General features: G+C 44.4%; 1 protein-coding gene across 3 annotated transcripts in view; it reads right to left on the bottom strand.

Moving 5' to 3' along the window:
- Window positions 1-22,823, bottom strand: part of SYT16 (synaptotagmin 16) — a 102,321-nt gene that overhangs the window by 57,407 nt on the left and 22,091 nt on the right. The window contains exon 1 of one of the 3 annotated variants that reach the window (XM_039552917.1): window positions 8,958-9,022. The exons of the other annotated variants lie outside the window; for them this stretch is intronic. The gene's annotated coding sequence lies outside the window, so the exon portion shown is untranslated. Of the gene's footprint in view, window positions 1-8,957; window positions 9,023-22,823 lie in introns of those variants that run through there. 3 annotated transcript variants of the gene reach the window in all.

Raw genomic sequence — 22,823 nt, 5'->3', positions numbered from 1 at the left:
TGGGTCCGTTCATTCTGCTGCTCTGGTTGGGAGCACAAGGCAAGAAATGGTGTTTGTGCTACTGGCAGGTTGAGGCCACACAACTGCACACACTCCTTGTCCACTGCTCAAGAACAAACTAGAGGTGCAGTGTGAAGGGCCCCGAGGCAGAAAAGAGAAGATCAGAAATGGAAGTGAGGTCAAGAGAAGAAATGTGAGAGGACACAGGGAACACAAGGCATTACATTGCTCCTGCTCCAACCTCTCCTCAAAGCCACATTCACACAACAAGATGACTTCAGGGAGAGTCAGTCTATCCAGAAGAACAAGGGAGGTGTGTTGGCCACACTGTTACATGCATTGAATGCAGCTGGGTTTTGGCTTGTAGCAGGTTTCACAGCAATTCTGCTACCAGACCTGGCCTCTTCCAACGGGCCAGGGCCAGGGGAATGAGCACAAGAAGCTCCACAGTGGATTGACTTGGAGTGTCTACAACCAGCAAGACCTTAATACCTTCTGCTGTGCAAGGGTTAAATTCTGCATAAAATACTATTCCAGACAATAGTTCTTTAATTTCATTTGATACCAAACTCCCTGAAAAAGGAATGTTTACTGGTACTTTTTAATTATGAAATAAAAAGAAACCATAAATTGTCTGTTTTGCTGTCTGTGCTAATTACATTTCATTATATATTTGGAGTAAGCTATGATTTTCCTGCTGGTTCCCATGACATTTTTCATTATCAGCCACTAATTGTCTAGCATGCACACTGCATTGTGAACCAAGTAGGCTGGTGCGTGGGCAAAAGTTCTAGCGAAAGCTGCAAGGCAGTACAAGTGTACATTATTATTATTACTATTATGATGTATTAGAGAGTTTCCACCTACTTGCATATCTACATATCCTCATCCTTATCAGCAGTGTCACAGCAAAGCAAGGCCCAGGAGTCCACCCTTGTGCTTGGCAAGGCTCAGCAGCTACTGAAGGGAAGTTATGTGGGATGGAACGATGGCAGCAGCCCCACTGCAAGGAGGAGTTCCCTGCTGGGTGTGATGGAAACACCAAGCAGCTTTCTCAGTCACTTCCTCTGTTCAGTGCCCAAAGCACGTGGGTATCAGAATCTTGTCCCTTTGCCCACTCACAAGCAGAGGCCAAGGTTATAAAGGAAAGCAGTGCCATATGTGGACTCCTACAGGAATAGGATAATTAATGGGATCTTTCTGAGACAGCAAGACAGAAGAAAAAGGTAAAGGGTTTTCAGAAGCCACGGCTAACACTGTATCCATTATAGCAAAATCTCCAACAAATCCACACCTATGCAAACTCAGAAAGTGCCACAAGGGGTGAAGCGACTCCTTGCATGCAGCATTTCATAAACTCAGCCCGAGGGAAGCTGTAGGAGCCGATTCTTCACACAGCAAACTGAAAGAACATGACCACTGCTCGTCCTTATCAGCCTTGGACAGGTGGCACTTCTATTCATGTGCACCACACACACAATACACAAACACTTCAGAAATAAATGTGTGTTTTCACAGGATTGCAGCTCTCTCCTGCTATCTATTTCAAAGGAGACAAAGCCCGACCCTTTCCAACAGCACTGTGAGGGAACAGTTGTATAACTCCCCCTCTTCTCCTCAAGGTGATCCACAAATACATTATCAGAAATGCAATCAGACCATATCCAGTGATGTAGCAGAAGTGAAATTCCCATCCAAGGCAGGAGGACATGCCCTGCACAGAGGCTCAGTTTCACACACTTTATTTTTATGTGCTGATTTACAGATAGCAAGAATGAGGAGGTTCTCCAGTCCTTTTATATAAGGAATATGAAGACCTGAAAGGCACTTATGACCTGACTATACCTCTGTTTACTTTGACTGCAAATTTTGTCTGATCAAAGGGTGGGGGAATGGCCCCACTCATAGCTGTTGCTGATGTTTTTGCAGGTCATCTTCAAAGATTTGAGCTGCTCTTATGGCCTCTGACATAGGCACACTATTTCAAAGGTCTCAAAGACAGTGAAGCAACTTCATCTCCCTCTCTTCTACCACCCACAGAGCCACCCAAGCACCTTGCAGGTTTCAATGCATTTACCCCCCCCAACAAGTCTCTGAAGCAGGGAAACACTAACAAAACTGCCCCACAGAACGGGAGCCGTGGCACAGGAACAACCCAAAAAGGGTGGAAGTTAGACCCAAAAGAACAATCAAGAAATGTTACATCCATCTACACAGGCATTTCAGTGCTCAGAATTGCCTCATGTTTCACCCCAAAGCTGAGGCTACCGAATAGAACATCGACAGCACCTTCCTAGAGGTGACATCATGGTGACAGTCACGGGACTTCAGGCATCTGTCCTCAGTCACACTGGGTCACATAAATACCACAGGATGGGCATTTTTTTTCCCCAAGAGCCTTATTCTCTTAGGGATACAATCCAGTAGAGGTGCTTGACACCTTCAGGCCACACTGAATTGAAGGCCCATCAGGCACAAACGGAGACACAGAGGCAGTGGCATTTAGCAAGTGCACTCCCCTTAGAAAAGGAAGGCCTGAGATAAATTCTCCCTTAAACCCACATTTTCCTTTACCCAGTATCATGTCCAAGGTGCAGGACTAGAGGAGGGCAGCCTCTCCCCTTCGGGCTCAGCTTGGCTCACTGTGAAGCCTGTATTGGGGCCAGCAGTAGTAGCAGATTTGATTTTTCTCAGCCTGCTCATAAGAGCCAGACTCAGAATTGAATTCTCAGGATGCAGTCTGGATTTCACTTAGAACCTGCTATAGATAAATGACCAAGACATAAATACTGGGAGGGCAAACCTCAAAGCACCCAGCAGCCAACCTGTGAGAGCCATAAGCCCAATTTCAAAAAAGCTTTCCCTGAGGCCAGGTTTTCCATCTTACAAAGGCTGCTCTGTATTTTGCTATGTACGACCCTGTGGCAGCACTCTTTTCCCAGCAGCAAAAATCCCATTCTGGCCTTGAGCAGTGCTCTTGATGACATTTGTAACTGAGCACACACGGTTCTGTGAAATATTCTGCCTTCAACAAAAAGCATTTTTCAACTAGAAAAGATGAAGTATTAGTTTTAGTGGATGTGTTTTAAACAAGTGTGGAGCAGTAGTTCAAGTCCACAGCAAGTACACAGCCTCTGCAAACAATGACACCTGAAATTCTGCATCCAGAAGAGTCCTGGCTCTCTCCCTATTCCTCTGTCTGTAAGCAAACACACCACAAATACAGATGGAACAAGGGAGCAGAAATGTGTCCTGATGGACAGGGAGCATTCATGCTGTCTGGTGGAGATCACTTTCAAGGGTCATCCAGAGGTTCATCATCAGTTTTAGTAATAACTATAAAAATGGCTCCAGTTCAGCACGGTATTCAAAATTCATTGAAGTTAACAGGGCCAGGGAGACTGAGAATTTGAGCAGCACACAACTTGAATTGTCATTCATGAGCTGAAAGCTGGTCCCCTCCATGTCAGGGCTGAACAGATTTGATGGGGACAGCACCCATCCAGGCCTTGGTCCTCCTGGCCCAAGGTCCCTGCCGGGATTGTTCCCAGAGCTGGGCCCACAGCTGAGGTAATCAAAGTGAAACCTGCAGCCTCACAACTGTTCATCTCAGTTCTTCTCCAGACCAGTGAAGAAAAATTAGAACCAGGTATAAAACTACCTTCCCAGCCCACAATCTATGAGGTACCCTCACACTCAAGAGTTTGCTCTGCCATTTCTTCTCCCTCTCAGTATTCACTCTAATCTCTGAGCTTTGCTAAAATTCTCGGTTCTGCACTGTGGAACTATTTTCCATTGTAAAACCAACTATCACACAAAGCAATGAGCTACCTTGGAGGTCAAAGGTTTTACCTAAGACATAGGAAAGCAAGAAAATGGCTGTAGTGATAATGATAAATACAACTTGAACTAGATCAAATGAAAGGATCTAGTCCCTAAAAGTCAATCTCCTGCTGCTTAGGGCTGTCATGTTAGAGATGAGATCTGTACTCAAATGCAAATAAATCAAACAGGACACAGATCTGAACTTGCCTCTTAAGATATCCTTTGACTACCCACCTTCTGGAAAAAGTACCACAGCAGCAAGGGACAGCTGTTTTTTCTCACAGACAGCTCAGAGAGGAATTCCATCCTGAAAGAGGACACAACCTGGGTCTAGGAAAGTTTTTTCAAGATGATGCATTTCTTAGGAAAGTTTATAATTTAAAACAGAATTTAATTGTCCGACAAGAGCACCTTTTCTCAGTTTGCACTCCCTGGAGTAGGTTTGTCTTTGATCGTGTCCCGGGTGTGTTTTCAGTCATGGTACAACACAGAGATCATAATCTGATACCTTTTGTCATAGCTGACACCAACACTGCCTTACTGGTAGAAAGGGAAGACTAGGGCTGTCAGTCTGCCACCTTTCTTGAACACTGAAGTCACGCTTTTTTTTTTCCTTTTCTTAAAGACAACTTCTTTGTTGCCATGGTATCACTAATGCAGTATTTTGAGACAGGGAAAGAAGATAACTGTGCAGCATCACAGTGACACATCTATCAGCTGCCATCCTCTCAAAAAGGACAAATAAATAAGGATGTCAATGCAGACTTTTAAAGGCTCCTCCACCCTTTAAAATTTTTCCCTCTCACATACAAGTCACTGTCTATGAAGTTCATGCCTCGGTATTATTATAGAGGTCAGAATTTCTCTCACAGCAAGCAGCGTCTAGAGTTATTTTTCAATTCCTTCTCTTCTCCCTATGCTACATGACACCAGCTGAGGTACACACTCACCAGAGAACAGCACCTGCATGTTCAGAAAATGCCAGCCTGGCTCCCCATGTTAAACCATGCAGTGACTCTTTGCAATTCCTGCTTGTACAGTGATTTCTCCCTGAACCATCCACTGCTGAAAACAGCTCTCATTCATCTCAACAGTGAGAGAAAGAAAAAGGGCACTCTGATGGTGTCTCTCATATAACCACCTTCATCTCCCTGTGATCCTGTTATCCTTGTAACCTTGGAGTCTTTCCTATCACTGCCAGAATTACTTTAAAACAGAAACCTTTACTAACTTAGCAAATCAAGGCCTGGCACTCAGCACAATGACATTTCCCTCCTTGGCTTGTGAGAACATTGAATCAGGTCCCTTCCAAAACTTCAGAGATGGCTGTGCCCACCACTGGCACACTTCTGCTATGTCAGTAAATCCAGGGAACAGTCACAGTGAGAGATGTCCCTGTCCCCATGCACTCCCTGACTTGGGGTCCAGATCAATGAACAAGCAACGAGAGACACAGTGGCTTCCAGCACATGCCACAGCCACAGTGGTGACATGATGAGCTTTTCATCTCCTGGGTGATACAAAAGGAAGAATAATGTAATGAAATGGAAGCTTTTATAAGCTGAATTTACCAGGGCTTCTGTAACAGAGAAGAGAGCAGAGAGCAACAAGCAAAGCAGCGATAAAAGGTCAAACAGCAAGGACCTCCGATATGAGTCAAGAATTAAACAGTGAGCACAGAGTCCTCTAGAGAATAAAAATAACTATTTTTTTAGAGGAGAGGGAGGAAATGGGAGGAGAAGGGGAAGAAAGGAGGATCTCAGTTGCTGTTTCACTTATTTGGGGGCATAAAAAGAATAAGTCATCTCCACTCAGAACTGAAGTGCTCTCACCTCTTCAAAGGGGAATCTAATTGGGACCTTTATGCTCTCATGTACTTATTTTCCTCATCCACAAAACCTTGCTCTTAGTTTCACCAATTTGACCCAAGGCACAATGACTCATCACAGCAAAAGGCTGGACAGCAGCTTTGGGTTTTTTTGAAAGACCTAAATAAACCCTGCTCCATCAATTGACCAAGGACGACGCAACAGTAAACCTCTCGCTGAAGACTGTGCGTTGCCGTGGCAACCTGTCTGATCTCCATGGCTCCAGGGACTGGAAATGTGCTGCCAACAGGAGATTTTAGCTAATCAAACCAAATCTCTTAATACTTACACGATTTCCCATCTGTAGAGAGCAGGCCACGTGCCAATGGAAAGCAGGGCACCCTCTGAACACAGCCCTGCCTCCTCCTTGACCTGTTATTTGTTGGATCCTCGTGGGCCACAGATGTCTCCTGCCAGGTACCAAAGGAGAAGAAGGGTGGCAAGGGACCACAACCTCATACCTGCACTCAGCACATTCTGGCAGGATGCAGAGGGCGAAGGCAGCAGGACCTTCACAGCATTCGTGCCTCAACCCCTGACCTTTGGAAGAAAAATAAACTTTCTGGTATTGGCATCACACAACCCCTTGGCGCTACTTGTTTGGAGCCCTCTGAAGCTGCTCCATCCCTTTTTCAGCTCCCATGAAATACATCCAGGTACCAGCAGTGGCAAACTGCTGACCAAAATGATAGAATAGGACAAGGGTGTACCTCTTGACCTTCCTCGATCAGGGACTGCTGTCAAACTGCAGGACAGAACACCTGCTTTTTTCTAAAACTTCTAATTGGCAGTGCTAAAAGAGTAGCTTTGGTGGCTAATTTTGCCTTGAAAGCATGAGCAGTCATTGATTTTTATTTTCTTTAAAGGAATAGCCAGACCAACCTTTATAAAGTTCCACTAAAGGTTTCCGGCCCCTGCATTTAAGCCCAGCCACAAAGCCAGACGATCAGTCTGGCATTTAGCACACAAAGAGAGGCACGAGCAGCAAGGGGGAGAGAAGAGTGTTCTACAGCTGTGCTGCTGCTGCTGAGACAAGAAATTCTGTGTGGTGGCGATGAGATTCACATCCATGAAAAAACACCAGTTTCCATCTAACAACCACCAGAGCTGCATCACCAAAGATGGCCCTATGACCCTTCCATGAAATTGCCAAAAGAAATCCGGGTGTTTGAGCAGCAGACTCAGCTTTGGCATTCAGGCTCTCCTTCCCCTCCTGGATAATGCTTTACAGCATCTCAGAGGACACTGATCCACAAATCTCCGAACCCAAAAGCCACAGATCCTACATGGAGTTTCATTCCACACAGGTTGCTTGCTGCCAGATTAACTGCTGGTATTACCACAATTGGCATGAGGGATCCTCAGACGTTTTTCACCTGGTACAGAGTATGTCTGCACAGGAGGAGCTGCCCCACCACAGCTTCCTGGGATGTGGATTAGCTACCACCCTCAGGCTCCTGCTCTTGAGGAACAGGATGGAAGAATTGTTGGCATTTAACAGGGAAGCCTGAAGCAGAAGGCTGCTGCTCATAAAGCAGGGTGTGGTTTCAAAGAGAGAGAGAGTATTGTGGAAGATTTCTAGGCCTCTGGTATCGACCAAGTGACCTACGCCCTCAGAAAATATGTTCTAACAATAACAAAAGCCATTAAAACAAATGCTTGTGGGGAAAAAAATAATGTCAGCAGTTTCTAGAGTCATGTATTTAATCGAGTGAAGAGCTGAGCAATTACTGCCACCTTCTACCATGGCCCTGGGAACATTTCTATCTCCACATCAGTACAAACCAGTTAACCAGTTACTAGGGCTGCATGGAGAAAGGCAGGAACTGAAGTAATTTCTCAGCTAACCCAGGGCTCTGTAAAAAAGGAGAGGCGATGAAGTCCTGCAGGCATAACGGAGAGGGAAGCAGAGAACAGTTCAGTTCCTATGTGTGCTTTCCCAGTTTATTATTTCCTACATCATGCCTTCTTCTCGTCCACTCACTCCTCAGTTTCATTTACTCTCAGTTCAGCCAAAAAACTGAAAAGTTCATCCAAACTGAATCAAAGATGAACCCTGGTACTTATGCCTGAAATATCTGTCTGTACCGGCCATGGAAAATCAAAAGCAGAGAGGTCACTGATCTAATGGGGAGCAGGAATGATCTCAGAGAAAACAATTGTTGATACTTTAAGTCGCTCTCCATAATTCCCTTGTAAAACAACATGCAGGGCAGGACCCCAGCATTACAAAACCTGGGAGAAGGGCCTTCTCCAGATGCAAGAAGCCACAAAGCTGTTTCAGAGGATTCATTTGCATTAACAAGTTTCAAAGCATCTACCCAGAGTTTCTTTCAAGCAAAAGCTGTGACATCTGACTGTTCTCAGGGATAAATGGAGAGCTGTGCCACTTCAGAGCCAGGAGAAGGGAAGGGGGGAGGCAGATAGAGGCGACTGTTAGCCAGAGCAGATGCAATGGAGATGGACTAAAATAGATTCTGTGCACTTCAAGGGCTTCTGCAGCACCAATGCTCCAGCCCAGCCCACGTGAGCAAACATACACACACACGCTCTGCAAAACCCTTGACATAAAGGACCACAAGAATAAAGTGCAGCCTGTTCCTGGGATGTTTTCAGACACACTGAGCCAAGCTATGGAATCTATTCACTATTTGTTGGGATCCCTTCAGCTGTTTTCTCCCACAGCCATCATGCTACATTAAGTTCCTTTTGTTTCTTTGAACCTATCTCAGTCACAAACCCCTGCAAGCACCCATGGCTTCCCTTGCACAGTGATCAGATGTACCCTCTGCTTAACAGGAATGCAAATACTTTGCACTTTTGTTACTCATTATGGATCTAGAATTACAATCTACTAATGCCTTTCATAAGATCTGGAATGACAACAGGAATCAGAACAATGTCAAAGCAGAAAACAGAAGAAAGGTCTTACTCCTATTTCATTCCTTGCAATTTCCAAGATCTTCATATTTCAAGAAAACAAAGCAGCATGTAAATCCAAAGTTAGCAGTGAGGGTAACGCAGGATTTTTCTTTTCAAACTGTAATTGTCACCCAAGTAACAAACTAGGAAAGCTATCTTCTCACCAAAAAATAGCCCCAAAGCATTCCAAACACAAGACTTACCTAATCACAATTACATAAAGCAACAAAATGAGTCAAACCAGAAATGGAATTTCCCAAGAAAGCTTTAAAATGCGTTATTTATGAGAAAAGTGTTCTTCCTGGGACAGTTTGTTAAATCCTCAGAATGTGTAGTACTCACACGAGCTGGGCAAAGCTGAAGAGAGGCACAGTCCTGAGTTTGAGTAACAGGAGTGGTGCTGGTGTTCTTGCCCTTTTCTCTGCATGTGCTTGTTGATTTAACATCCCAAGGAAGAAGGAACCCTGCTGGTTGGTAAACATGTGACAGCCACCAAAGGAATGTGAGCCGGGGAAACAAGATAAAGCAGCCTATGCCACTTCCTAAAGGGGGTATTTAAATACTCCTGCCTCACCTTTTCTACTGCTCTCACCTTGTGAGTGCTAGGTCTTTAATCAAACAATTACCTTGCTGATAAATTTGCCTAAAAAAAAAATTTGTCATTCGTGTATCAGGAAATTGGAAATTGTGGAAATTGGAAATGGTAAGTGATTTTCTCTTCTGTACAGAGATATAATTTATTACTTGGCTTAAATTCACAACCTGGTAATAAATATTTTGGATCCAGCTTAGAAGTGTACAGTTTCTATCCTGGATTCCCACAGATTTGCAGTAAAATAAGGATCATTCAGTCTACAACCAAGGGAGCAGCCGGCTCCTTGCACTTGCCAAGCTCAGCCAGTCATTACTTCCCTGAACTCTGCTCACCCTGGGGCCAGGCCCTGCTCCATCTCTGGGGGATCCCAAGCTGGAAAAGCAAAGCTGTGCCAGTGGTTCTGTGCTTCCCAGTGGGTTTTTACACAGGGGTAAAAGCTGTTCTTAGAGCAAAAGGTGTTAGCACAGCACTGATCCCAATGTTAACCTTAATTTTAAGGAAGGCTCTGTGTAAGCCTCACTTACCATGAGGGCACATTCTCTCTTCAGTCTCCACACAACTGCTACTTTGAATGTACATTTTGGAGGTAGTTTTGAATCCCAGTATGAGAAGGGTCGTTTTTCCCCATAATTCAGGGCAAATCCATTTCCACTGTCTCTGCCTGCAAAAGGTTTCTCTGTAGTGAAACCGAATTCATTTATTGCTGCAAAAAAACTGTTTCCAGTTTCTAGAATACGTATGTTCCTCAAAAACAGCATGGAAAAGCTGTAAAATAGAACCGCACATCTGAACCCAGCTACTCACAACACTCAAAACAGGAGAGAGCCTGGGTAAGGTGGACAGAAAATGGGGGGAAGGTAGGGAGTAGACAGACCTAACTGCTCACAAGCAAAAGGGCTTCTGGCAGCAATTTGTAAACTGGCTCTTATCTGCTCTCAGTAGTATCTTGCCTCTCTAAGGTAAAATGCTCCCTGAGGCAATTTTCTGCAGGTGCTCCTAATGCAACTCTTTTCTCCCAAAGGAAAAAAAAAGAAGAAGAAAGAAGAAAAAAGGTGATGATCTTGTTTATAAAAGCTGCTGCCTGGCAGATCCCCCAAGAGTAGTCCAAACTGACATCTTCAAAATAACAGCTAGTTAGAAAGAGCTCAAGAGGAGGAAGAAAAGTTTTTATTGGGCAGACATCAATCCCCTGGACTTACATGGGTCTGCTCACTGCAGAATCCCAATGGATCCCAGCTGGAGAGGGTGTCTGGCTCCCTGGACTGCAAGATGATGAGGAGCCACTGCTGGGGACATGTGCCTTCCAGCAGGGCTGTTCCCAGACTCACAGCCTGTCCCCTGTCCCCGGGGTGCCCACATCAGGCATGGCTGAGTGGCCGTGCTGATGAACTGGGCGAGGTCCCAGAGCAGGAGGTGGTGGCCATGGAGTTGTGGATAAAATACACAGGAGCACAGCAGAGATATAACCAGACATAACCAGACTTTGGTTATGTCAGACTCACCACTGGAGCCAACTGAGTGAGCAACTTCCATCCGTCCATGACTCAGGAGACTTGCCTCATCTGCTAAGCCAGGGGGAAATTTCCCTGCTAATTTAGAAGGAAGATTTGCAGAGCCAGGCTGCCAGGAAGGGACCTGGGCTGTCAGGCACACGGGTCTGTGGGTGCCCCATTCCCTGTACGTGCACTTAGTTCCAATGCTGCATGATTGAAAATAAATGTCCAAGCAGCAGCTCCAGAAGGGAGGCTGTGAAATGAGTTGCCAAAGAGAAAATAAAGTCTCAGGTTCAATAAGGTTTGCCCAGGATTACTGCACCAGAGAAGTTGCTTACTCCAAACTTCTTTCGAATAATCGTTCTGTCATTCCCTTACATTTGAACTCTTCCCTTTGCAACTTTCTCTGTAGCCCCTAACATGTTTACTGTGGAAGTAGGATGCTTATCCACTTTCATTCAAATTTCTCCAGAATTCATCAGGACTGTCACATTTATGGAGGGAAATGGGAGACCATGCAAGTCTCCCACTCTAATTCCCATGCGCTCAGCTGCCTTCCTTCATCTCCCACATTAAGTACTCTACTTTACTCTTGAAACCTTCATTTACAAAGTTGCAATGGGAAAAAAAGTAATGCAGGAATAATAGCACAGAGAATAAACTCTCATCCTTATCAACTCAACACTGCCCTTTCTATCGTTGTTTTTTCCAGAACTGTTGTGCTAAAAGCTAGAGCACAATTGGCAGGAATTCAAATACATTTTCAGATGTGGTCAGTTTTTTATTATTATTTGTCAACCACCAGATTAAACTGTAGATATATTCCCTTTATGTCCCATTAAATGTCAGGCTGGTATTTTTAAAACCCAGACAATGTATTTCACATAAACCTTTACACCATTATTCTAAAGATCAAGCATCCTTTCACCTGGGAGCCACAGCACAGCTGTTCCCCCAGCAACAGGACGTGCTTCCAGCTTGGCCAAGCAGTGAGATCCCTTTCAGGCATCTCTTGCCCTGGGCCTGGATGAAAGATTGACCCTGACACATCCCAGTTATACCAAAAAAAAGAGGCTTTATGCTGGTGTGGCTGATTTAATTCCCTCACAGAGCAGCAGCCATGGGACACCTGCCACCTCCCTGATATTTAGCAGGCACCACTCTCACTGTAGTTTTTTACAAAGCAATTATTGCTGCAGTATTTGCTGGAGGTAAACTTGGCTGAACAAAGCATGTGCAGGGAGGTCAGGATGGCAATAAAACTGCACACAAGCAGCAACAACTCACACTTTCACTTTGTTCAGTACATTAAGCCTTCCTCAACATTCTCTAGACTTGCAAAAAACAAACATATCTCCCAGTGCTTGAAGTCCAATTATTCTCCTTCCTGAGCTCCAAGTCTTATTCAATAGAAATATAAGACTAAAGAGCAAAGTGTATGCAACAGAGTCAGGTCTCTGAGTCAAGAGCCCCAAAACTAGAAAAGCTTACACAACAGAGCTCAGGGCAGTGCACTCCTCTTGACAAGGTGAAAATATCTGAGTGAAATATCTGAGGTCAGCCAGTGTCTCCCAGTACTCCACTCCTCTGGGCTAACTGGAAGGAATGTGCCTGTGCTAGATAAGCGTGAAGACAGAAATATTTGCACAACACATTTCTGCCCAAGTCATGTTCACTTGCTGTCTGCTGACAGGTACAGATGGGAAGGTCCCGAACTCCAGAGGAGGAGAAAACTGTCTTAGCAGAATCAGTGATTCAATTAAACACGTGTCTGGACACCACAGCATTTCCTCATTAAAATTTCTATGAAGCAGCACAGATCGAGTGCCTGCAACCACACTTGAAAACCAGCTGAAATGAGGCTGTGAGCCATTAGCCACAATCAAAAGGGTAAGCTTCACCTCGAGCCCAAAATATCAACAAAATCCACATGGCCACTAAGCCTGTAGTGGAGAAATCTGACCTGGCTCACTGAAGTATACAAATAGAGAAGTTGTAGGTTATAAAGCAGTAATTTGATCAAACAATTTCCCTGTGGCTGTTCCAATATGTGCTGCTTGATGGCCAGGCTCGCTACAGTCCTGTGCTCCTGCGCACTTCACAAATGGGTTTTTGGATCCAATTCTGACTTTCACCCCAAGTTTGGATCCCGGAGCTCACTTATTCTGCTCAAATAGTTTCCCACTAATTTAACAACCTCTGAAGTGGATCTGAGAGGTCCAGTTCACAGGAATTTGCAGAAGTTTCAGGGGAATCCCAGGGTCTCTGTTGCAACCCACATTTATTCTGCTGGTGGGAAGAAGTAAAGCCTGGAAGAGCACTCAGTTTAGTGGGATGCCCAGGAATTACAAATGAGCAGACAAATCAATCTGTAAAGACAAAGCAAGCAGACAAGCCAACTCAAAATGAGGAGGATTTCCAAAGAAAAAAAATCTATGTACACAAGAAGGGTGGTTGAAGTCTACTTATAGACCTGAAAATCAGTGGCAAGGATTTTGACTTTCTAATTAAAGCTGGGTGGTTTTTTCTAATATATAAAAGAAAAATCCAGCATAGAAAGAGATTGTTGACAGAAATGTAACCAAAACCATCACATTTGCAAAGGAGATGAAGGAAGGTTGGAATTCCACAGAAAAATGGCAGGTTTTGATCAGAAATCAAGAAAGAAATGATAAGTGTTCTTCACCTTGCAACCTGAGTCCACAAACTGCTTTGTCAACATCAAACTACACAGAGACATTGTGGGCTACACGAGACCAGCTTGCAAGCAAGGGTATGGACAAGAGCAGATCTAAATCTCCAAAAATGCAAGCAGAGTCACAGGCAATGGCTCTATCCAGAGAAGGAACCCGAATACAAACACAAATACTGAGTCAGCACAGGGGCTGAGGCGAGGTAGCTGGACAGATGTGATAAACAGACCTGGAACACAGGCAAAAGCTACCACTCCACCATGGAAAGTGATACGAGAGGCAGAGAGGGAAATACCCACCTAACAGCTGCTTGACAGAGACGAGGGAGCCATCTGTCAAATATCCCAGGAAGAAAAAAAAAAAAAACCAGGAACCAGCAAACAGCAACATGTGCACCGATTGGGAACACTACCAAATAAGAGGAAAATGCCTCCAGAGCAACTTCAGCTAATTAGAACACTTGCCATGTGCAAACACTACAGCCTAATCCCAGCCACACTGATAAGCAGCAGTATCAGGCTGGAGGAAAAGGACCAGCTGCTCACCATACACAGTGAAACCATTTGGAGATGCATGAGAAAGCACAGGCAGCCAAGAAGGAGCTCAAAGTACCAGGAATGTTATTGTAAAGCCTTGACAAGGCACAAGCACTGTCATCTGTCCATGCTCAGCACTCGTGAATGGCAGCCTGGAGCTGCCTGGAGTGCTGGGGAAAGGAGGATGGCAACCCAGCCCAACTCCAGCCTGCTCTGAAACAAGACAGGAAAGGGGGAGGGAAATGAATACCTTAACAATGGATTTTGGAAGAATGATCCTCAAAAACTTTCAGAAACTCTGAAGAGAAACTCAGATGCATTGGGGAATGCTCATGCCCCAGAAAATGCAGTAAAGTGAGGAGTCCTCACTTTAAAGAGATCAACTGTGCTTCCAGAGCTGGTGCAACTCCACTTACATTGAGCTGCTGCAATATAATTATCCAACGGCATTGAAAAGAAAATAAAACAGTGGAAAGATAGCCACAAGACTAACAGTGCAGAAAAATGTACAGGGTGGATTCACCACCAGTTGCACAGGTAGTTCAGTTCAGGATTTGACTGGAGGGCAAAAAAAGGTTGTGTTTTCAGTGTTAGCAACATGCTTTAGGTCATTGAAGTGACAAAAACGCAAAAGTCTTTTACAGAAAGCCAAGCAAAGCAGGTAGCTTCAACAATACAGGCACCAAGGATCATAAACAACAAACACAGAAGAGGTGAGTATATTTGGGCTCCACATATCAACCATCTGTGGGAAGCAATGCAAAAAATGAGCAGAGGATCTCCAGGGTGGTGAGAAAAGAAACTAAAAGAAAGTTTGGGTACATTAAGAGACAGCCTACATAATTGCCCACAGCAATTTAGTTTATTTAATTAAGTGTATTAACATTGGTAAGTAAGAGATTTGAACATTTGTTACAAGAAAGGGAACAGATGTGATTTTCTGGAGCATCAGAAAAACTCAGCATCAACCAAACAAGAAAAGTAGTTTGCTTACCCCCTTCCTGCAGAAAAATGAAGTCAGAATGGGGATCAGAGGACCAGCAGGGAGCTCATAAATAGGCCTGGCTGGAGAAAAAGAAAAAAAAATCACCCCTCATCATTCTTGACCGGGATGTCAGCAGTGGCTTTGCTGCCCTTGGGACGGTGGCACAACCTCCAACTGCATCCCTGCACTGCCCTTTGCTTCAAAACAAAAACACACTAACTTAAATGAGTTTGGCTATGCAGCATGAGTAAGTGTTTGCAGATGTTTATTCTGCTTTAATTTTATCTTATTTCACAGTGCATCTTCAACAATCTAAAGCTCTTAATAGATGCCAGTCAAGATCACTGAATGGCTATTAACTACTGCAGCTTGGCAAATGAGAACCTCAACTCCAAAGTCAGGTTCTGCATTTCAGCAGTGTCAAACTTCAGAAGTTATCTAGATCAAAATTAAGAGCTTTGAAAAGAAAATACTTTTAGACGCTAAAAAATAAGTCTAAACTCTATTGCTTAGCCAATCAGCTTTCAAGGTATTTAAATCCAAGGAAAGATGACAGATTTGAGTTAAATTTTAATAGTATGGTCAAAGTACTGAGTGTAATTAGTTAAAGCAGCTACAGAACTTAGTTTTTAAATTACCACTTAAGGTAGCTAAGTAAAGGAATTTTTATTATGTTTCAGAGCTTATAATAATCAAAGTTTACAGTAAATCCACAGAGTTCAATAGAATTAACTGGCTGTAAATCTCAGAGCATAAAACTGGTTTGCAGAGTAGCATGTAAGTGATTCCCAGACTCTCTGCAAGGTGCCAGCCATGGAGAGAGCTGATTAGTCAGCCTTTGATTAATTGCCTGTTATATTAGAGCCAGGGTCAATCTACTCAATTAGGTGAAGGTCTGGTGGAGATCAGAGATGTAAATCAAAACCTGCAGCAAAGGCACAAGAGGAGAAGGTTCCAGCAGCTTTTCTTCCCTGCAAGGACCTGTGTGCCCCAGGCAGGTGGCTCTCCAACCACAGCTGTGGATCACGGAATCCCAGACTGGTTTGGGTTTGAAGGGATCATCCCATTCCAACCCCTTCCATGGGCAGAGACACCTTCCACTAGACCAGGCTGATCAAAGGTCCGCCCAGCCTTGAACACTTCCAGGGATGGGGCAGCCTCAGCTTCTCTGGGCAACCTGTGCCAGGGCCTCACCACCCACACAGGGAAGAATTTCTGCCTAACATCTGATCTAAACCTGCCTTCTCTCTCTTTGAAGCCATTCCTCCCTTGTCCTGTCACTACATCCAAGGCTGCACCCACTGTGGTGCCACCTCCAAACACACAAGGCTGGAGCTGCTGTGGGATAGGAGGGACTCACATAAGGGGGACACAGCAAGAAGAGGCTCAGTGGAAGACAAACCCCAGTGGGAAGCTGTAAATCCCTGAATATGAGAAGCAGGAGAACGTCTGGGGAAATGGTGCAATGTATTAAAAAGGCACAGATTCAGATTAGTTTAAAACCTACCAGATTGTGACACTGTCCACAGGGTGACTGGGTGTGGAGACAGAAATAAGGAATGATTTGAAACTACAGTTATACCACAGAGACTGGGGAACTGTCTTGACAGGGTGCTGAAAACACTGTATTTTTAAACATTATCAATAACTAGTAAAAACCTGTAATAGAAGACCAGCTTGTCCCCAGAGACACATGAAAATGGGCATTCTTCAACACCCTATGGAAGAAAAAAGAAGCCCATGGAAATCTAAGTAATAAACCTGGATTTAAAAAAGGAGAATTATATAAAAATCAGTGTAGCGCTACAAAGAAACAGCTGGAAAGGCAGAAACACTTCAGAGACCATGTACAGGTACTATAGGAAAGCATAAGGATACTTATTAATTCAAAATATTTTAAAAGGACAAAAAAAAATCAATTTGTTGATTGGGATTGAATGGTAACTTAAGGCAGTTACTGGTAAAAAAGCCAAAAAAGGGGAAAAAACTATCCCTCAGAATGTGAACATCACGTTCAGAGGAGGAAAAGAAAAACAGATTGTGAACTTCTGTCAAGCTCAATGTGGAATCATAGCAGGGCAGACCAAAAAACAACTGTGGTCAGCAACTTTCTAATGGCATAAAAATTTATTTACAACTCCTTTTCAAGTGTTGCAGAAATAGGATGCCTTTCTGAGAGCTGGTGGGGTTACTGATGATGAAAGTATACAAGGAGCACACATGATGATAAGCCTAGAGCATGAAAGTCAGATTTTGCACTAGTGTTACCTGCAGAGAAGCTGAAGGACATAATTCAGAACTATTTTCGCCCAGGAAAAGGAACTCAGTGACCACCCAAATAGTTCCTTGAAAATAGTTCAGTGCTCAGGAACAAGGCAAATGAAGAAATGTTATGAAAACTAGTAAGACCACAAAAAGTATTGCCAGTACAAATTCATTCTGCTCCCATTTCTTCACTACAGTGTAGAAGTCTTAAAAGACTTCTTAAAAAACTTAAAAGACTTAATAGCACCACCACATAATAGCACCGTGCTGATACAGACAACCTGGGTAATGAGGGGTCTGCAAGAGCTTCTGCTCAAGGAAAAAACTTAATTTTGTCAAATAAAGAGGTAATTATGGGATCAGAGCAGATGGAGGGGTAATAAAATGGGGGTAATTAGCGGCCAATAAGGAATGAATTGTAACTACACCTTTCTAGAAAACAACTAGAGGGCACACAACAAAATGAGCAGGTATTAGGTACAAATCACAGTGCACAGAAATAATGTTTCATGCAACACAAGACTGTGGAACCCACTGCTGCAGGTGTTGCAGGGCCTGGAAGCATAAGTGTTTCAAAAACCAAAGGGATAAATGGGTTCATCACAGGCCATCAAACATAACCTCTGGGTTAGGAAGTTCCCGTGCTGCTGATTGTCAGAAACTCTGCTCTTAAATATTCCCCCCCAGGTACTTGCTACCAGTCAGCATCAGGGACCTTTGCTTTGACACAGCACAACCACTCTTCTGGCACTACACCACAGATTTCTTTCTTGTTTAACTTTTAAAATTATTTTTAAATTTAAAAACAATCTGAACCCATAAGATTGCAAGCTGTTAACAAACTATGAAAAATGAGCTGCTTGGTTTGCAGCTTTCACTCAGTAAATCAAAGAAAAAATAACCTTCTCCAGTAGCTTTACCCATCAAATAAACCTTTCTGATCATTTGCTTTAGGCTCAAGGGCAGCAGTCCCAGCAGGAATGGTATCTGAAAGCTAATTCCCACTGCTAATCACCCAGCAACTAACAGACTACCACAGGTGTGCTGTGTACACATCAGTCAGTACCAGTCCCTGGTCCTGCATCTCAGTTATCACAGATATTGCATAATCCAGATCACTCCTAAACTAGGGTGAGGCATTAATCTGGAACATTATCTTCATTCATGCTGGTTTTCCTGAGGTGCTCTCAGTTTATTCTAAGCAGCACAGGGACAGGTCACCTCTCTGGTAATGGATCCTCTGCCAGGAGAGTAGAGCCAGTTCTGGGCTCCTCAGTACAGGAGAGACAAGGAGCTCCTGGGGTGGTTCAAGCAGAGGCTGTGAGGATGATTAAGGGTCTGGAGCTTCTCCCTTATGAGGAAAGGCTGAGGGAGCTGGGCCTGTTCAGCCTCAAGAAGAGACAACTGACAGAGGACTGTATTCAAATATCTTTAGGGTGGATGTCAAGGGTATGGGTCAGGCTCTTCTCAGTGCCGAGCAACAGGACAGAGGCAGTGGGCAGAAACTGATGCACTGAAGTTCCACCCGAACATGAGGAAGAACTTCCCTACTGTGCAGTGACTGAGTGCCAGAACAGGTTGCCCAGAGAATGTGTGGAGGATCCCTCACTGGAGATATTCCAGAACCATCTGGATACAATCCCATGCCGTGTGCTCTGGGATGATGCTTGAACAGGAAGGTGAGACCAGAGGACCCACTGAAGTCCCTTCCAACATGACCCATTCTGTGCTTCCATCTCCCAAGACAGCAGAATCCTCTCCTCCAGCCTGGAGTCTCCTCCATCCCGAGGAGAAACTCTCACAAGTGGATGTTCTCTTGGCCAGCTAACATCGCTGCAGCACTGGCAAAACAACATCCTTCTTTCAGCCCCTCCCATGTGCATGTGAGCAGTGGGACACTCAGGAGACACAGAGAGTTTCATGGATGGGCTTTGCTGCCTGATGGAAAGGTCTGGGAACCAGCGCACAGAGCACCAGCCCAGCCCTGCCCCACTGATGGGCATGGAAACCACAGAAGCCTGAGTCCATCTTTGATGATCCTTGTGGGTCTCTTCCAACTCTTGTTACTCTATGATTCTATCTGAGGCAGAAACCAGCCCAAGAATAACCATTACATTTTGGAGGAAGGGAGGTTGAAAAACATCTGATTACTTTTTGAATTAAAAACACTCAACTTGGAGAGAAAGTCTTCATGTCAGCCTAGATTCCCTTGACCTTTCTGGCACAAGTAGGGAAACATAGCCAAGTAGGGAAAAAAGAGATGGGGAGGGGAATGGGGAGGGAAGGAAAAGGGGTGAGAAGGTAAACTAGAAAAGGAAAAAGCAATTGGCAACGTATTCCCCCTCAACTGGGTGATAACAGTTCAGCTTCCAACTTTTAAATGAGAATTTCTCCCAGAAAAATGACAATATCTTTTTATTTATCTTTTTCTTTGATGCTGCCAAGCTTGGCTGCCAACAAAATAAGTTTTGAATAAAAATGTTTTGACCAGCTTTCCCTGAAGCACTCAATTAGTGGTGAAGGGCAGAGCAGGAAATGGAGGGGGTAAAGAAAAGAGGCCAGCAGCTGGGCTGCGAACAAAGCCAGGCTGACAGAGAAGCTGGCAGCACTCTGGCCACCAGGCACCTGACAAATCTGTGTTCAGGATAAAAAATCCAGCCCTTTATCTCAAGCAACGCTTATCTTTTGAAGGATGTCCTGTACCATCTTCTCCATAGGACTCCCCCCAGGCTGCTGAGATCCCTCAGACTCCGCTGCGGGCCTGGATTTAGCAACAGGGATGGGCAGCGCTGAAAATAAATCAGGAGGCTCCTTAGGAACCAGTCATCACAATGACAGTCACCAGGCTGGCTTAATATGACTCCAACTACGCTTCTTGCACTCGAGTAACAGCTCAGATACAGCAGTAGGTCAGTCTCCTTTCAGTCCTCAGATTCACCTCTTCCTTTTTCTAATTCTTTTATTATACAGTAGTACATCTCTCAGGCATCTCAAACTCAATGCTCCGTTTGTTGGCTGCCTGACAGGTCTCAAAAAAGCACATCTTTCCACTTCCAGAGCAATTCTGTTTAATCTTGTATGAAGAAGGTGTGTTGCTTAAGTAACTTTTTCCACCCCTCCTTCTCTACAGGAAAAAGGGAAGAAGTTGGAAAGAAGAATGACAGAAATGTTTCAACCTAAATGGGAGCAATTTGCATGCAAATCAGGTTTTTCAGGTGCCACAAAAGATGTGGGTGCCCTGACAATCTGAAGGGAAGGAATAAAAGGAAGGGTGAATTTGACACAAACACTGTCAAGTGATGAACCCGAAACTTTTAGCTTCCTCACTGGGGCAAAGTGTCCCGGAGAGAGTTTCTTCCATACTACCTACGTATTTATTTTCATTCTCATTGGCACTACCATTGTAAGAAGAAAAACCTATTTCTCCTCGTATTTATACACTTTCTCAAAGCTCCTTGCATGCAAGAGCTACAATCGTAGTCAACACGAGAGTAGGTGCAACCGGAGGTAAACCCAAGTGGGAAGTGGTTTCATTGCAGACCTTGATGAGAAAATGAGTTATACAATCAATAAAGTAGCACCAGACTGCAGAGGAAGAGAGAATCATATGATGTACTAAACAGCACCCAGGCATTTTCACCAGTAAATCACAAAACTGCGGGGGTTAGCAGGGGCACAACAGGGGTGCTGAAGCTGCTGAACACACAGGAGCTGCAGGAAAGACAGCCACCAGCACTTCAGCTCAACCAGCTCCTCCCAGGGGTGTTTGTCCCAGCAGGTAGCATTTGTTATCCATATGGAAAAATCTTTACGCTCCAGAGCTGGCACTCCTTGCTCTAAGTAGGGGGGTTTGTGCCTCTCAAAGAGACGCCTTTCAGAGACTGATTCCCATAGACATTTATATTTTTCTGGCAGCACTGAAGTAATCTTTTGGGGAACCTGAAGGCACCAAGCCCTGTAGCAAGGGATGCCACAGCACTGCACATTTGGGACCACTGCACCAAACCACAAAGCAGCAATGTAGTCATACAATCATGGATTGGGTTAAGTTGGAAGGGAACTTACAGATCATCTTGTTCAAATCCCCCTGCCATGGGCAAGGAATCTTTCACTAGACCAGGTTACTCAGAGCCCCACCCAGCCTGGTCTTGAGCACTTCCAGGGATGGGGAGTCCACCACCGCTCTGGGAAACCTGGGTCAGTGCCTCAGCACACACAGAGTAAAAATTTCCTAATTACATCTATTCTAAACCTGCCCTCCTTCTCTTAAAATCCATTCCCCCTTGTCCTGCCACCCATGCCCTTGTGAAAATTCCCTCTCCAGCTCTCTTGGAGCCCCTTTTAGGTACTGGAAGGGCTTCAAAGGTCTCCCTGGAGTCTTCTCTGCTCCAACTTGAACAGCCCCAACCATCTCAGCCTGTCTTCACAGGAGAGGTGATCAACTTTGTGGCTTCCTCTGGGCTTCTTCCAACAGGTCAACACCTTTCTTGTGTTGATTCAAACCAGATCTGCAGCACTGCCAGACACAGGCAGACAACATTTTCACTAAAGCCTTGACATCAAATTGAACAGATTTTATACCTGAAAACACAGAGAGAGCAACAAAAGAAAACTCCCTGGCTTTGCCTTCCCATGGATTCTGCTCAAGAGACCCGTCATACCAGGAGACCAGCAATCAGATTAGGAAACATGCCACAGCTGCCCATTCCTAACACAGACACACACCTGGTCTTGGAAAACTTTTACTGAGCACGTGTTTTGCAAGCATTCATTTTTCCAGGCTCTACTTCCATGTTCCCGGTACTGTAATGCAATTTACCATCACTGCCCTTACAAAAGAATTACACCCTTTCTAAAATAAACCGGGGCTACATGACAGATCTAAACCAGCAAAATGCATCAGAGCAATTAGTGGTTCTGCTGCCTTTATGGCTCTGATTGGAATTCTGATCTCCAGTGAGAAAATACAGTGGCTCTGCATACGGGCTCCATCTGCCGGCACGCCGCTCTCCTGGCTCTGCTCAGAACATAGTAAACTGAAACAAAACCTACACAGCCATCAATTACATTTTCTTCCCTCAGCCTATGAATTTCAATAAATACACCATCTGTTCATCTTCTGTGTGGGAGTTCAGTCATCTTCTTGGCAGCAATATTATTCTAGAGCAATTACCTGTGTCTTTATCACCTATCATTGTGCTTCATCATCTTTTCATCATGTGTAAAAACCAACCACTTTATTACTACAATTTCTGTAGGCAGCCGGGTCCTGTTAGTTACCATGGAGATGATCTGTCAAAAGAAGTCTACATTTAAAGAAGTAAAAGCTGTGAAAAGGAGGAGGAGAGAAACACAAAGAGCCTGAAATGAACTTGTTTCTCTAAGTCAGAGTTTAAACACAAAAGGCACATCTCAGGCAGCAACGCTGAGATGCCACTAACAACCTAGTTAGGAATCCATCAACCTGCCAATAAAGAGGATGAGTCAATGGCTCACAAGCATTACAATATGCGCAGAGGTCGGAGATTTGGCTTTAATCCCTCAGCCCAGTCCCACGACCCGCTCTAAGGAAGGCTGATTTCTTATTGCGATAAATCAAAAGATAAAGCCAGGAGAGGGAGGACAAGCTGGGACGACAGGC

The sequence above is a fragment of the Corvus cornix genome, chromosome 5 (assembly GCF_000738735.6).
Source record: "Corvus cornix cornix isolate S_Up_H32 chromosome 5, ASM73873v5, whole genome shotgun sequence".
NCBI classification, from domain to species: domain Eukaryota; kingdom Metazoa; phylum Chordata; class Aves; order Passeriformes; family Corvidae; genus Corvus; species Corvus cornix.
This window is presented reverse-complemented; position numbering and strand designations above follow the sequence as displayed.